The 17,625-nt window shown below is 43.5% G+C and overlaps 1 protein-coding gene across 1 annotated transcript in view; it reads right to left on the bottom strand.

Moving 5' to 3' along the window:
- Nucleotides 1–15,826, bottom strand: part of USP18 (ubiquitin specific peptidase 18) — a 137,360-nt gene extending 121,534 nt beyond the window's left edge. The window contains exon 1 of the mRNA XM_069228030.1: nt 15,703–15,826. The gene's annotated coding sequence lies outside the window, so the exon portion shown is untranslated. The remainder of the gene's footprint in view (nt 1–15,702) is intronic.
- Nucleotides 15,827–17,625: the final 1,799 nt, after the last annotated feature.

The following is a 17,625-nucleotide window of genomic DNA, read 5'->3' as shown; positions in this document are numbered from 1 at the left end:
ACATACAGGAATTACAGAACAAATAGCAAAAGTGAGCAAGCTCCAAAACTGGATCCTGCACTCATTTTGAAAGTGAATATGAGCGACATAGAGAAGGTGTTAGCCACATGCTATTTAAAAGAGTATTAGCATATGAGGTTGACAGAACGGATATCTTCTGAGGCTCTGCCTGTGAAACAGTTAAACATCACCAGGCTCCGTCTTTTCAATGAGTATTTAGTAGCAAATCTTGAAGGACACTATTAGCTTTCTTCTATCCACTGTGGTTACCAAATGTGTAATCCATCTTCTGTGTTAAAATATGTCAATTGGGATCAAACTTAGTCCAACGAGTTTCTCTGGTATTCACATAGGTGGGTTTGTCCCTTGTGGGAGTCCAGATAGTTGATATTTATATGTGAACCCAGTGTAAGGTAAATTCTTGAATGTTTACTCTTCTGTGAACATCTGGGTCACGGACTGACTTACTGCACTACCATACTCCTACTGAGGCAATAAATCCTCCAATTCCAAAATGGGTTACTCAGCATAAGCTTATCTGCATTGCAAACTGTTTTGGAAACCACTTTGTAAGAGCAAAGGCAGTGATGGATACCTAACAGCTTGATTTTGAGTTTGGCCAGCGAATTTTCTGCTCACTATAATGGTGACTTACTACCACTGCAAAGGTGGTGGTGGAATATCTGCAATATTTTGGGTTATCTTCCAAGGAGGCAAAGATGAATTCACTAAAACGAGAGGAGCCACATTTGGGAGTAAAACCCAGCAATGGTCATTAATTCTGGTGGATAGTTTTGTGCTACCATCTAATACAGTCTGCCTTTTATGTCCAGCCATCTTAAAAGATCAGCAGCTGAATTAAAAGTTGTAAAGTGATGAACCCCTGGAGCACATCAGATATTTTTAGCATACCATGAAACTGGAATATTTCATGAGTGCCCCCTCAGAACCGCCTGTAGAGTTCTTTATTTTTAGCTAGTTTGTGTGGAAAACTGTACTGTTGGTTGCCAATTAAAAAAAAGTATTTGGGAGGATGCTCCACAATCCCTCTAGCATTGAAAGCATTTTCAGGACTGATTTGCAGTACAGTCCTGCTAGGATGCCCTGATCCTCCCAGTTTCCAGAGAATCGACCTAACCAGTGCTTCGCACGAACTTCCATCTTACTCACCAATAAATCAGAGAGAAAATCTGGCATTCCTTGTGTGTTTCATAAAGAACGCATAAAGAACGAAGGTTTAAAAGCAGGAAGGAAAAAAATATTATAAAGTGATTCTGGACCACAAAAAGCCCCATTAAGCCTTCCTGCAGTCCCATGCTCTTGAGCTTGCGAGGCATTTGGAAGGATTGTCCAGTGAATGATTGTTCATGTATTTCAGGACCCACCTTCTCATTTTTGACAACTGCAGTGCACTCAACCCTTCCCTTTAGGTTTTCTGGGCCAGGGACATCTGAACAAACTCCCTATACGCTAGATCCTGCAGGGTCACCCAACATTAATCACTTTACCGGAAGCCCAGCAAATGAGGTACAAATGAAATCTGGACTCTGCAAGTACCTGGACCTTCATGGGGGAGTGGGGTATGATATAGAAGACCTTCAGGGTTACATTTTCAAGATCTTCTGAAATATGTGTACAAAGAGAGGCAGACAGGTTACAAGATACCCAGGCAATTTGGATGCAGAATGCAACAACCAGGATGCATAGCTCAGAAGGCATGACATTGATACTTCCTAATTATGACAATCTTAAAAAAGAGTCCTGTATTGCAAATTCAGTCTAATCACCTGCTGCCCAAATCTCAAAGACTGAGCCTATAAGCCAGAGGCTCCTTCAGGACATGAACATCTGCTTCAGCTCGTACTTTTCAGTATCCTGCTGTGGTGGTCCCTTAACGTGGAGCTGCTTGCCATCGTTTCCTCAGGGCCAGGGTTAAGACTGACACTTAGCCCCACCAGGAGTGGCAATTTAACATCTATAAGGATGGCACAATTGAAATTAAAGGTTCTGATGAGAACACCTTAATTTCAAATGAAACTTGGGCCCAGATTTACTAACACTTTGCGCTGGGCTTGCGTTACTTTGTAACAAACCTGACGCAAAGCGTTGTGGTGGGATTGACTTTCCACACAAATCACGAATTGCTTTGGAAAGTTGCCTAAAGTAAGGCAAAGTAGCATTCCGCACTGCTTTGATCAACTTTGCGTCTAGGGGGCGTACCACAGGTGATATGTGGGTGTTTCCAAGCAGCCCCTCTTCACATTTTTCCAACTTTGCATGTGTGCTGCACTGTACAATCCACAACTAAAGTGGGAAAGGTATTAAAGCATAGTTTATACAATAGAAAGGTCGCTGTCTAGCACAAAACCTATGCTTGGCAGAACGGACGCACCCTTGCCCTCTGGTGCCAGGGTGTGTGGGTTGGTGCATAAAGTGTGGCAGCGCAGGTGGAGAGGAAGAAAAGCGCCCTATCTTCAAAGACAGGGTTCTGTGGGTGCTGCGCTCCGCTGTGAAAATGTCAGTAAAGCTGCCCCTTGATGCTCGCTCAGTATTTCAAAGTGTCAGGGGCATCCGTAATTTTATAAGTTTGATTGAATAGTAAGACGGACATTAAATATTTTTGTCTGTGGAAATGGTATGCTGAATATTGGAGGCGTCAGTGGGTTTGGTGACAAGACAACGATAAGGGGTGTAGGTCTGCTCGTTTAATTGGAATAAGTTATGTCAGACGCAGACGTCTATTAATCATTAAGGTTCTGATGAAGGTAGTGGAGATGAAATATTTAATGTTAAAAAATTATATTAAATCCATTAGTCCTTTAATGGTGAATATTACTTATACTATATATATACCACGCAGAGTTACACTCCAATAAGCCACTTATGTTTTAGTGCAAGCACATGCGTGTCATGTTTAGGTGGTGGCATTTTTGTATTTTTCCTACTTTTATTGTTGCAATTTCTTTATTTAATGTGAATTATTCTGCATATTTATAGAACTGGCCTGACTTCTGAGGCAAATCCAGTCAGGAAGAAATATGTAATTGTTATTATCATTATTATTCCTAATACTACTCATAATACCACCACCAACAAGAGTACTATGAGCAGTATTAATAAAAATAATAACAACAGTGATAATGATATCAAAGGTAACTTCTACCATGGTATTGTTTGTTATATTATTATAAAAAGGGTATGCAACCACAGTAGCATAATAATAGGAACAATAACAGGAATAATATTAGTAGTAGTAATAGTAGTAATAATAATAAAAATAATACTAATACCATTATTGTATGCACAAAGGGCATCTGAGACTTCATCTGTACAATCTATGACTTTGTTAGCCCCCCAGCCCAGTAATTTACCCGGACCTATAACTAAGGATGAGGGACACACATGGAAAGTTTTGAGCCGGAGCATCACAGGATTGCAATTTAAAATGCTCCTCTCAGACTGGCAATCCTTGGTACGTGGGTATGATGTCATTATGTTTCAGGAGACTTGGGCCGTCACCTCTATCATGTTTGATGGGTATTTATGTGTTCATACACCGGCTATCCCATTCTGCTCAGGTCGCGTCTCAGGGGGCCTAACCATTTGGGTAAATCTTTCTTTAGGAGACCACGCTGAAACCATAGACACCACAGGATGTAAGTACCAGGCGATGCTACACGCGGGATCTTATGATGTATTTTGTTAATTTTTACAATATTGATTTTTTAAATAGTCCAAATCCTAGGTTCCCCGAATTGTTCAGCTTTATTGATTTAATTATTTGGACAGAAACGGGCAAGTGGTGGTCAGATTAGCTGCGTTTAGCAGGGGATTTTAATGCAAAAATATTGAGCACCACTTGAAGTAGCCAGCTACGGACGGGAGGGGAGTCTGATCAGAGGGGCAAGGAGCTGGAGGTCTTTCTAGCATCCCTGGATCTACACAACATATTGGATGTTGCGGGAGTGGGTGATATTGGCTTGCCAACTTTCAGGGGCAGAAATTGCTCATCTATCTTTCTGTCTGCTAACCAATGTGATAGGCTGTTGTCAGGGTCTATTGTCTCTATGGAATATGGTGATCATAATCCTATAGAAATTGATTTGATCATGACTCCGAGAGCGGAACCCAAAACTCAACCTGAACTTAGTAACCTGCAGGCTTCTACGGAAAGTCTGAGAGTTTGTTGGAAACTCTCGAACCTCACACAAGATTTGCCCAAAATAATCCAGAGTAATTTAGCAACAATTTTGGGCTGTCTATCTGATGATGGTCAAAATAAGAAATAATAGTGGAGCACCCAAAATCTCTATAAATCATTCATATAATAGCCAATGAGACCATCTGGAAAGAGGAATTTGATCAAAGTATAAATAGAAAATACGGCATACACAATTAGAAAAAGAACCAATTGGGTGTTGATGTTCTCTTAATCATTGACAACTTTAATAATAAATTAACTGTACATTCAAAATACAGTGTTTGGATTGTCCTATCTATGATAACATAAAAACACATAAAAAGCAATCCCAAAATGTAAATTCTTTCGATACTGCAAAAAGAATTAATGTCCGTTACTATGTAAATCCACTTATTAGTTAAGCCCAACCCAAGAGTTCATTCTTTGTAAATCTTCAACCATTTAAGGTAAACTTCAGCCCATGCAATGTTATAGCCGAGAGTCTGTTTGACAGTTGGGCCCTGATCTTCAATCTTTGTGAGTCTTCAACCACTCAACACGTGTTTTGTCCCGTTCTGGGACTTTATCAAGGCTGACAAAATATTAATATCAAACGAGAAGAAAATATTCTATCATATATTGCACATGTCAGTATTCTCAGAAATACTTCCAATACCCGATTAGTATTTGATAGACTGCCAACTATTCAAATTACCTCTTGATCCAATGTCCCGTGATATTCTTTTGTGCAAAATCACAGTGTCAAAGATATGTGACAGTGATTTCCATAGAGAAAGATACAGTCCAACATCCAATGATTTAACAAAACAACTATACAATCAAGGAAACCCATAGTGATCCCTTGGTGTATAGAACATGCTTTGATAGCATTAGTATCTAAATATGGAAAGTCAGAAGCAAAAAGTACCCATAAAGTCCCATATGGTGAAGCTTCTAAATGTACCTTGCGTTTGATTCCTAAAGAACTCCAAATTTCCAATTTTACGGAATCCAACTCTGTAAAATAATGTCTAACATTATGTAAAGTGTCTCGCATTATTTTGTGATAACTTTGTATCAACTTGTGACACTTATACCAACCTAGTTGTTTATTTCTCACTTCTCAATAACCTACTTTGGCACATCGATGTCCACTATTCTCTCCCTGATCAAAGTTTCCAAGTTGCAATAATTTGCAGCAATTCCTTGTATCTATCTCATTGATTATGTAGACTAATCCATTTTCAGAAGCTATTCAAAAAAGGTAACTCTGCTTCGTAACTGTACATTTCCATTATCCTTTTAGTTGTTATTGTATCCAACTGTTAATTCTTCAAAGACAACATCAACAGCGTACTGTGTATCTAATCAAGACCCAAGTCGATGGGAACAAAGAACTTTAAAAACCTACTAATCCATATACACGTAATGCTTCAAAGTGTGCCATTGGCCTCAATTATTACTATCAATTAGAGAATTCAGAATATAAATCTACTCGCTCGCTAGTAGTAACCACAACAGCAAATAAATCTTGATTTGTTTTGATAACATAGTTACGTTAGCTAATTAAATAAGAGAATATCACACAAGAAAAAGAACATCACTTCAAAGCAATACCTTCACATGATTATTCATTTTACTCTTACCTCTCGCTAACGACTTGTCTGACCCTCATCGGCAGCGGCGGCGGCGTGCTACATGTATAGTCAAACCTTAGTCAATGCAAAAAACTGACTTTAAAAGATCCGCTAACCAATCCACATGCAAAGTATGTGCTGTCCTATATGGGACTTTATAGGTACTTTTTGCTTTCGACTTTCCATCTTTAAAAACTAAAACTAGCAAATCATGTACTATACACTAAGGGATCACTATGGGTTTCCTTGTTTGTATAATTGTTTTTTAAATCATTGGGTGTTGGACTGTATTTTTCTCTATGGAAATCACTGTCACATATCTTTGACACTGTGATTTTGCACAAAAGAATACCACGGGACATTGGATCAAGAGGTAATTTGAATAGGTGGCAGTCTATCAAATACTAATCGGGTATTGGAAGTATTTCTGAGCCAACTTGACGTGTGCTTCTCGTTTGATATTAATATTTTGTCAGCCTTGATTAAGTCCCAGAACGGGACAAAACACATGTCGGCAAAAACAATGTATGGGCTGAAACTCACTTCGAGTGGTTGAAGACTCACAAAGATTGAAGATCAGGGCCCAACTGTCAAACGGACTCTCGGCTATAACATTGCATGGGCTGAAGTTTGCCTTAAATTGTTGAAGATTTACAGAGAATGAACTCTTGGGCTTAACTAATAAGTGTATTTCCATTGTAACGGATATTAATTTTTTTTGCAGTATTGAAAGAATTTACATTTTTGGATTGCTTTTTATGTGTTTTTATGTTATCATGGATAGGACAATCCAAACACTGTATTTTTAATGTACAGTTAATTTATTATTAAAGTTGTCAACGATTTAGAGAACATCAACACCCAATTGGTTCTTTTTCGAATTGTGTATGCCGTTTTTTCTGTTTATACTTTGATCTAATCCCTCTTTCCAGATGGTCTCATTGACTATTATATGAATTACTTATAGAGATTTTGGGTGCTCCACTATTATTTCTTATTGTGAATACTAACTGTTTTTTTTTTATTCCAGCTTACACATGGTGGCAACAGATGTGGTATAGTGTTTGACCACCATGTATTGATAGTCAAAGACTTTCAAAAATGTGCAGCTAATCCAAATCATTGTTGCCATATTGTTTGTAGTTTATCTGATGATGGTATTAATGGGAAAGGGAGTGTAGTTTGCTTATTTGAGACTCTATGTTCAAACATTAAAAATCACCTCTCTAAACAAATTAAGCTGACACATCCCGCCCAATTAGCCCCCAGATGGTTTGACCATGGGTGTTCGGCAGCTACCTGAGCTCCACGCAAGGTTAGAACCGCTCGTCCAAGGGATCCAACAATGGTGACTAGCTTGCAGGAAAGGTATAAGACTAACAAAGAGGCGATGGGAGGAGGTGAGCTGTCTGCAGTGGAATAACTGGCGTACTCAGCAATCACAAAGAATAGGAAGTCGTTCTGGAACTCCGTCTCAGCTTTGAGGTAGGCCAATAGAAAGGGGATGCCAATTAGTTGTCACGTAAGCAGTGAGGCATGGAAGGCACATTCTTGACACATCTACTCCGCAGGGAACCAGGCTGGTAGAATAGCTGCCCTTAACTCCACTGTGACTGTGTCCCTGGAGGAAGTCTCTGCTGCAATGCAGGAGAGTGCAGGGGGAAGGGCTCCTGGCCGGGGCGGCATACCCATTGACATGATAAAAAGTAATATTGATATATTGGCGCCCCTGCTGACCAGTGTTTACAACAACTTAAAACGTGCATCCCTGCCAGATTCTTGGGCATTATCAACCGTTGTACTGATCTTTAGAAAACGAGTTTGATCCTCACCCACTTGTTATCGGCCAATTTCTCTCATAGATATTCCAGCTAAAATCCTTGGGAGGGTTTTATGTAACAGGATTATAGAGTGGGCGGAGTATAATAACATTTTAAAGCATGTCAATGTGGCTTTCGTAAACACATGGGAGCACAGGAGCAGTGTCTGAACATCAGCTTGTTATTAGGCAAATATACGGTGGTAAAGCAAACCCCAATATACTTAGCATTTATGGATCTTACTATGGCGCCTGAGTGTGTGAATCGAGCAAGGCTATGGCAATTATTACTGGAGATGGAGGAGCCATTTGTGCACCTACTGGCATCCATGCATGTTAACACCAGGGCTAGAGTGAGGTTTGGCCACAACGGGAAACTCTCTAGGGAAATTCAAACTGAGCGTGGGGTGAGACAGGGTTGTGTACTTGTGCCCATGCTGTTCATCCTGTACATTCATAAACTTGGGACACATGTAACATCATGTGTACAGGATATTCCCATGGTTTGTGGCTCCCCACTCTGTCTTGTTATCTGCAGGTGATGCAGTTTTATTGCCCGCACGCCTGGAGCCCTGCGGTTGTTGGTCCGTTCATTTGTGGAATTTATGGGCACCCTTGATTTGTTAACCAACTTTTCCAAATTTTTTGTTATGGCCACTGGGCGAAAGAGTATTCCCTTTCCAAGCATGTTGGCGGGAACAAGCCACTTACTCAGTGCTAATACTTTTTCTCATCTGTGGGTGATTTTTAGTTCCACTGGTGCTTGGTCACCTAATATAGCTCATCGAAGGATTACTAGAGAGGGCTGTTGGCTCACGTTTTAGTTTGCCATCTCCACCCGGGGGTAGGGTTGAACATTTGCTCCCATGTTGCAAATCTCTTCCTCTCAATGTGCTCTGGTTGCTGCATGTGGGCGGGAGTTTGGGGCATCAGAGATCCCTCAGCCATACAGGTGGAGGAAAATCGCTTGCTGCAAGCTTCAACATGTCCCCCTTCCACTCCACACTTTATTTGTCATGACGAGTTAGGGCTGAGTTACTGAGGCGACTGCATCCACCCCCCACACACACCCCTCTGCTATGGCTTTGGAAAAACGATGAGGCGTTCCTAACGAGAAATATAATACAGACCGCCTAGCATGTGACAAAGCCCTAAGTATTCCGTGGCTGCCATTTGTAATACTATCTTCCGATGTTATCGGCTTACCACAGGCACTTACTAATGTCGAAACGTGTTGCTATGGGCGGGAGGGAAGCTCAAAATCTATTGCTAACTTGTGTCCTAGAAAAAAGGCCAAGCATAGAAACTTCAAAAGCATCTATTACAAGCGGCTTGTTCGTGAGTCCTGCGAATACCCTCAGTAACTACATGAATCCTGTAAATACCCTGAGTAACTATGTGAATCCTGTGAATACCCTCAGTAACTACCTGAATCCTGTAAATACCCTGAGTAACTATGTGAATCCTGAAAATACCCTCAGTAACTACCGGAATCCTGTAAATACCCTGAGTAACTACCTGACTCCTGTAAATACCCTGAGTAACTATGTGAGTCCTGTAAATACCCTCAATCACTACCTGAATCCTGTACATACCCTGAGTAACTATGTGAGTCCTGTAAATACCCTGAGTAACTACCTGAATCCTGTCAATACCCTGAGTAACTATGTGAGTCCTGTAAATACCTTCAGTAACTACCTGAATCCTGTAAATACCCTGAGTAACTATGTGAATCCTGTAAATACCCTGAGTAACTATGTGCATACTGTAAATACCCTCAGAAACTACCTGAATACTGTAAATACCCTGAGTAAATATGTGAATCCTGTAAATACCCTCAGTAACTCCTGAATCCTGTAAATACCCTGAGTAACTATGTGAATACTGTAAATACCCTCAATAACTACCTGAAACCTGTAAATACCCTGAGTAACTATGTGAGTCCTCTAAATACCCTCAGTAACTACCTGAATCCTGTAAATGTCCTGAGTAACTATGCGAATCCTGTAAATACCCTCAGTAACTACCTGAATCCTGTAAATACCCTGAGTAACTATGTGCATACTGTAAATACCCTAGTAACTACCTGAATACTATAAATACCCTGAGTAACTATGTGAATCCTGTAAGTACCCTCAGTAACTACCTGAATCCTGTAAATACCCTGAGTAACTATAAGTCCTTTAAATACCCTCAGTAACTACTTAGGTTGCAAGAGATGGAGGTGGGAATGCTGTTTAATGGTTCGTTTTCAGGCTGATACCATAAAATATTTATTATGTTTCCCACTAGGTTTTCAGAATATTTTAGATCCACTTGCGTGCCCTTGTGGTCACTTTTCTAAACAGAGCATGCTTTTAACAGAAAAATTCAAAAAAATGTGTAATCCCTTTAATCAAACCCATGGTGATGACCCTTTGCACGCAGTCACTACTTGTCTTAAACAGCTAAGGGATGCTGAAGTGTGTTTTATGCGAGCTCTTTGGGGGCAGCTGCACCTTCAAGGAGTTCCGTGTACCCCGATGAAGTCTCTGTTCCTTCACTGGTATTTAAGTACCCTCGAAGTATGAACTGCAGCGTTGCCGTGGGACGCACAAAGCACGTTAGGAAGGTTTATTTTTACGCATGCTTTAAATGTTTTTATGTAAATTGTACACTTATGACTACGACGGTTTTCGAATTACAGTAGTAATATGCAAGACGTTTTATGTATTTATTTATTCTTTTATGGTTGCACCGCAGCCGAATAAAGTTTGTTTGACTGACTGACTAGTGGTAAAAGTAATAAAACTACGAATAATATTAATAATGGTTGTAATAGTAATATAAATACAAATAATAGTAATGATAACAATAGTGTTAATAGTGAAAGTAATAAAAATATGAATAATAATATTAATGGTTGTAATAGTAATAAAAATACAAATAATTGTCATGATAATAAGAGTAGCAGCAATATTAATACAAATATGAACAATAGCAATACCAATAATACTAGTGGTAATAGTAATACGAATGATAGCGAGCATGGATGGGGCAGTCCCGGGCAGAGCAGAGGGCTCCTCGCGCTCGTGTGAACAGGTCCAGTCGCTATTGCGCACCTGCAGCGTCTGACACGCGATCACTCCCGTTGATTTATTCCACAGCTTAAAAAATTGTGTAATTAGGGCTCTGCTCTTTCCAGAGCGAGAAGCCTTCGGGCGCGCGCTGGAGAGCGCCGTCACACAGTCACACGCACTGTCACACACACTGGCACCAGACTGTCACAAACACTGTCACCACACGGTCACACTGGCACAAAACTGTCTCACACACACTCTATCACACACTGGCCCACACGCTGTCACACACACGGTCACACACTGTCACACACTGTCACACGGTGTCACACACGCTGTCACACACACTGTCACACACTGTCTCACACGCTGTCACACACACTGTCACACACTCTGTCACACACTCTGTCACCACACGGTCACACACTGTCACACATGGTCACACATGGTCACACACTGTCACACACTGTCTCACACGCTGTCACATACGCTGTCACACACACATCTGTGAAAGTCTGTCCGAGTGAACGTGCACTCATCTGTGACAGTCTGACATCTGTGAAAGTCTGGCCCCGTAAACGTGCATTCACGTGTGCGAGTTGGCGTCTAGAATGTGCAGCTCCGTCTGTGAAAGTCTGTCCCCGTGAACGTGCACTCATCTGCGAGAGTCTGACATCTGAAGTGTGCAGCTCCGTCTGAGAAAGTCTGTCACAGTGAAGGTGCACTCACGTGTGAGAGTCTCACATCTGAAATATGTGCCTCCGTCTGTGAAAGTCTGCTCCCGTGAACGTTCACTCATCTGTCAGAGTCCGACATCTGTGAAAGTCTGCCCCGTGAACGTGAGCTCAGGTGTGAGAGTGACATCTGTGAAAGTCTGGCCCCGTGAACGTGCACTCAGGTGTGAGAGTCTGGCATCTGAAGTGTGCAGCTCCGTCTGTGAAAGTCTATCGCAACGAAGGGGCACCATCGATGTCTAACATGTGAAATGCACATGTGCGTCTGTGAAAGTCTAACAGAAAGGCGCCCTTCAGTCTAACAACAGAAATGTACAGCTTCTCACGTGTGCGTCAAATATCAGAGATGCACAGTTCCATCTGTGAGAAGCTAACATCAGAAACGTACAGCTCCATCTGTAAAAAGGTAACAACAGAAAAGTGCACTTCCGTCTGAGATTGTAACATCTGAAATGTACAGCTGCTTACGTGAGAGTCAAATATCAGCGTCGGTCAGCTCCATCTGTGAGAAGCTAACATTTAAAAACGCACAGCTCCATCTGTAAAAGGGTAACATCAGAAATATACAGCTCCATTTAGAAGTCTAAAATCAGAAACGGACAACTCCACATGTGAGACTAATGTTAGACGGTGCAGCTCTCTCTGCGAGAGGCTAACTTCTGAAATGTACAGCTCTGCCTGTGAGTCTACGAACAGGAATGTGCAGCTCCATCTACGAGAGGCTAACCTCAGAAATGCACAGCTCTGCCTGTGAGTCTAAGAACAGGAGTGCGCAGCTCCCTCTGTGAGAGGCTGACCTCAGAAATGCACAGCTCTGCCTGTGAGTCTAAGAACTGGAAGAGGTTAACATGAGACATGTATAACTCCATCTTTGAGTATAAGGATATGCAGCCTCATCTGTGCGACTCTAGCATCAGGAATGCACAGCTCCACTTGTGATAATTTAGCATTTGAAATGGACAGATCCAGCTGTGAGGGGTTAACACGAAAAATGCATATCTCCCTCTGTGAGTCTAAGATCGGGAATGTAACGTCATAAGTGATCAAGAATGCACAGCTCCACCAGTGTGAATCTAATATATGGAATGCACAGCTCCATCTGTGAGAGGCTAACATTAGAAAACTGTAGCTCCATCTGTGAGAATCTAACATCTAGAATGCACAGCTACACCTGAGAGAGACTACCATTAGAAAAGTACAGATCCACCTGTGAGTCGAAGATCAGCCTTATGTGTGAGACCATCCATGTATCTGTCCATTAATTCTTTCATCCTTCTGTCCACCTGCTGATATCCACTGTTTCATTTTACATTCTGTCATCCATTCATTCTTTCATCCATCATTCAGTCTTTTCCCATTCCATCCATTCATCCACCATCCGTCCACTCTGTCATCCATCCATCTAGTCTGCCACCTTCCACTCTATCCATCCGCTCTGCTGTCATCCATCAATCCATCCACCCACTCTGCCTTCCACCCATCCACTCTATCATCCATCCACTTTGCCATGCATCCACCAATGCATCCACTGTGCCACCCATTCATCCACTCTGCCGTACATCATTTCACTACCTCTGTCATCCATACGTTCTCTCTATCACCCAGCCATCCATCCAACCTGCTATCCATCCAGCCATCCATCCACCCTGCTATCCATCCATCCATCCATCCATCCATCCACTCTGCCATCCATCCATCCAGCCACTCTGCCATCTATTGACTCATCTTTTCACCCACGCATCCATCCATCCCTTCCGCCTGTCCATCCACCTATCCATTCACTCACTCATCCATCATCCACCCATGCATTTACTCTGCCATCCTTTCACCTGTCCTTAAACTATCCATCCACCCTTTTACTCAGCCATTCTTTCTCCTCTCCAGTCCATCCTTTCACCTGTCCATCCTCCTATCCAATCACTCATTCATCCCTTTACCCCGCCACACTTTCCCCTGTTCATCCGCCTATCCATTCACTCACTCATCCATCCACTCACCCCCTACCCTGCCATCCATTCACCTGTTCTTTCACTATCCATCCCTTTACTTTCCCAGCCGTTCTCCTGCTCAAAGCGCTATACACCTATCCCTTCATTATCCCATCCTTTCACCCGTGTGAAACTCTAACATCAAGAGTGCACCTGTGAGAGTCACATTAGGGATGCACAGATGCACGTGTGAGAGGCTAGCACCGGGGACGCACACAGCTTCTTGGGGCGGTCTAATATTAGGGATGCACAGCTCCACGTGTGAGAGGCTAGCACCAGGCACGCACACAGCTCCTTGATGGCAGTCTAATATTAGGGATGCACAGCTCCACGTGTGAGAGTCTACCACCAGGCACGCACACAGCTCCTTGGGGCGGTCTAATATTAGGGATGCACTGCTCCACGTGTGAGAGGCTAGCACCGGGGACGCACATATTAAACTCCGGACTACACAGCTTCTTGATGGCAGTCTAATATTAGGGATGCACAGCTCCATGTTTGAGAGGCTAGCACCGGGGACGCACATATTAAACTCCGGACTACACAGCTCCTTGATGGCAGTCTAATATTAGGGATGCACAGCTCCATGTGTGAGAGGATTGCACCGGGGGCGCACATATTAGACTCCGGACTACACAGCTCCTTTGGGGCAGTCTAATATTAGGGATGCACAGCTCCATGTGTGAGCGGCAAGCACCGGGGACGCACATATTAAACTCCGGATTACACAGCTCCTTTAGGGGAGTCTAATATTAAGGATGCACAGCTCCATGTGTGAGAGGCTAGCACCGGAGACGCACACAGCTCCTTGGGGCAGTCTAATATTAGGGATGCACAGCTCCTGCACCTCACGCCGGGAGCCCCGTCCGCGGCTAGCATGTGCAGCTCTATCGGTGAAGGTGTAATTTGCTGAAACATGATCTGTTTTACAACCTAACTTCAGGAATCTACAGATCTATCCGGGACAGGTTGGTCTAAAAAGAAACACAGTCCTCCTATATGAAAGTCTGCAACATATAGCTACTGATGGGGGTGACTAGTCCACGTGACAACTACTGCCACGAACACAGTACATGTTTCTATATGTGACATTCTACTCGGAAAAATAATATGTTCATATAGTTAAAGTTTTACGATAGGAATATTCAGCCCTATATGTGACAGTCTAAATGCACCTTTCTATATGTGACGGTGTTACACTGGGAATGCACAGTTCTGAAAGCGACAGTCTAACTTTAAGAAGTTCTATAGGAGAGAAGCGGATATAAGTAATGCTGTATACACTCACTGTTCTATAGTCGACAGCCTACTATCGGAAGGCAGAGCCCTAAATGTGACCGGCTAACACTAGGATTGCACAGTTCTTAGGTCAAGAGTGTGTCTGACGTCAGGGACGGATAGAGGGTTCTATATGCGACACTCTGACGTCAGGGATGCACAGTTCTAAAGGAGAGAGATTGGCATCACGAACGCACGGTTCTGCGTGCCAGTCAGACATCGGCAGTGCACAGTTCCTTATGTGAAAGTCTGACATCTGTTCTACATATGCCATTCCGACCTCGGGCATGCACTGTTCTATAAGTGACAGACTGGCATCAGGAATACAATTGTGTATATAACAGCCTGACGTCAGCGGAGCAAAGGTCTATATGTCAGTCTGGCGTCAGGGATACAAAGTCTTACGTACAGTTCTATGTGCCAGGCTGACAACAGTGTGACATGGGCAGCGCGCAGCTGTATCTGTCATTCTGACGTCAGCAATCCAGAGCTGTACGTGTGTGGCTCTGACATCAGAAATTGACAGTTCCATGTGCCAGGCTGACATAAGAAGCGAACAGTTGTAGACGTCAGTCACGTTTAGAATACAGCGTTCTCGTGCGCCACTTTGATATTAGTAATGTACAGTCCTGTGTGCCAGGCTGACACCAGCAGCGCACATTTCTATACGTCAGCCTGACGTCAGAAATACAAAGTTTGACGTGTGTCTCTGTGGCATCATTAATGCACAATTCTATATGTCAGCTGGATATCGGGAACACGAAGCTGTACGTGTGTACTCTGACTTCAGTGATGCACAGTTCTGTGAGCCTGACTAACATCTGGAATAGTCAGTTCCATATATGACATTGTGGCATCAGGGACGCACATTTCTATGGATACACTGCTCTATACGTGACAGCTTAGCATAAAAAATGTAACATTGCATATGTGACGCCCAACATATGGAGTTTAAAGGATTCGCAGGCAGTCGAGTGATACCCTCACGCATCAGCCGTGACACTTACCGAGTTGCTGCTGCCTCTGCTGCCCGCTCCTGCACCAGCTCCGCTCCGGCCGCCTCTGGCCTCCAATGCGTGCAGGGATGCGGTGGTAACCAGTCTGTGCACGGGGAGGAGGGGACCCAGTGACAGCCTCCTCCTCCTCCCTAAGTTTTCATTTCCCGGCAAAGGCTCTCGAAAGTGAAACTTACGGGTGGAGACGTGCGCGCGGCGGCGCGTGCACAGGGCGTCCCCGCGCCCTCTGCCAGTGCACACTTCTAAGACACCACAGGCAGGTAATGATCCGGACACGGGTAGCTCCTTTCCACACGCATGCATTAGAATACATGGGCAGTCGCACACACCACGCGTACTCACACATACACACTGAAGCTCACAGTCATTGCTGCAGACACATCGGGCTATGCTGGTAATCTCACTCCACATGCCCGTCTGCTGAGATGTTGAAGGTTCAATTCATTCCGCAGCTCTGCCCCTGTGCACCTGGGCCCTGCTTTAAGAGGGCCTAGCGCCTGATTGCGCCACATTAGCGTATTTTTTTTTACGCTAATGTAGCCCAATCAGGCCAAAATCGAAGCACCAGATTTACAAAGTGGCGCAATGCATCCATTGTGCCACTTTGTAACCCCTTGCGCCACATAATGTCTGCGCCAGGCATAATGGGCCTGATTTAAGAAAAGTGGCGCTGTATCCACTACAGCGCCACTATTCTTGCGCCCCTTAGCGCCCCTTAACGCTATCATGTGTGCACCGTATTTAATATACGGTGCACCATGGTGGTAGTTAGGGAACTAGCGTCAACATTTCTGAAGCTAGTTTGGCGCTTTGCAGGACTGGCGTAAAAAATCTTGACGCTAATCCTGCAAAGCACATTGAGGCCCATTATAAATAATGGTGTGCCTCCTTTTCACGCCTGCTCTGTGCAGGCGTTAAAATGCTGCAAAAAATGGTGTAAAGAAATCTTTTAGATTTCTATGCACCATTTTTTCAGCTCCACTAACGGAGGAATGCCGCCCTTGCATACATTATGCCTAGCGCAGGCATAATGTGGCGCAAGGGGTTACAGAGTGGCGCAATGCATGCATTGCGCCACTTTGCAAATCTGGCGTAGTGATTTTGGCCTCGGTCCACATTAGCGTAAAAACAATGATGCTAATATGGCTCAAGGAGGTGCAATGGTCTCTTAAATCAGGCTCAATGTATGCAGGGGGGCGTTCCCCCGTTAGGGGGGCAAACAAATGGCACAAAGAAATCTAAAGGATTGCTTTGCAGCATTTTTAAAGCCTGCACAGAGCAGGCGTTAAAAGGAGGCACATCATTATTTTTAATGGGCCTCAGTGTTCACAATTTTAGATGCTAATCATGCAAAGCGTCAAACTAGCATAAAAAATGTTGATGCTAGTTCCCTAACAACCGCTATGGTGCATGGTATATTAAATACGGTGCACACATGGTGATGTTAGGGGGGGCCCTACGGGGTACAAGAATAGTGGCCCAGCAGTGGATGCAGCGCCACCTTTCTTAAATCAGAACCTTGATTCTATAACTACGCAGAGGCCTCTGCGCGCGCACAAACACGCCTTAAGTTAATGGTCAGACCTCACTAACAGTCAGAGTGGAGTCTGGCATGTCTTTGCACCGTGCAGCAGTTTAAACCTGCTTTACCAGGACGTCTCTTCAGCAGTGCTTGGAATGAAAAAAGCACCGTGGGGTGGATGGGATCGGAAAGGGGGCGGAGTCCTGAGAGCGGAGACTAATTACTCATTTATTTTTAAAACCTTTTCCCCCAAAGGAATTAGCAACACTGCCAGCTGTTCTGGCTTACCTAATTGGGCACAAGCACTGCATTTTAGAATAAACTGCTAGTTAAGGCACATAGGTGGTCATTCTGACCCTGGCGGTCTTTGACCGCCAGGGCGGAGGACCGCG

This window comes from Pleurodeles waltl, chromosome 4_1 (assembly GCF_031143425.1).
Source record: "Pleurodeles waltl isolate 20211129_DDA chromosome 4_1, aPleWal1.hap1.20221129, whole genome shotgun sequence".
Lineage (NCBI taxonomy): Eukaryota > Metazoa > Chordata > Amphibia > Caudata > Salamandridae > Pleurodeles > Pleurodeles waltl.
This window is presented reverse-complemented; position numbering and strand designations above follow the sequence as displayed.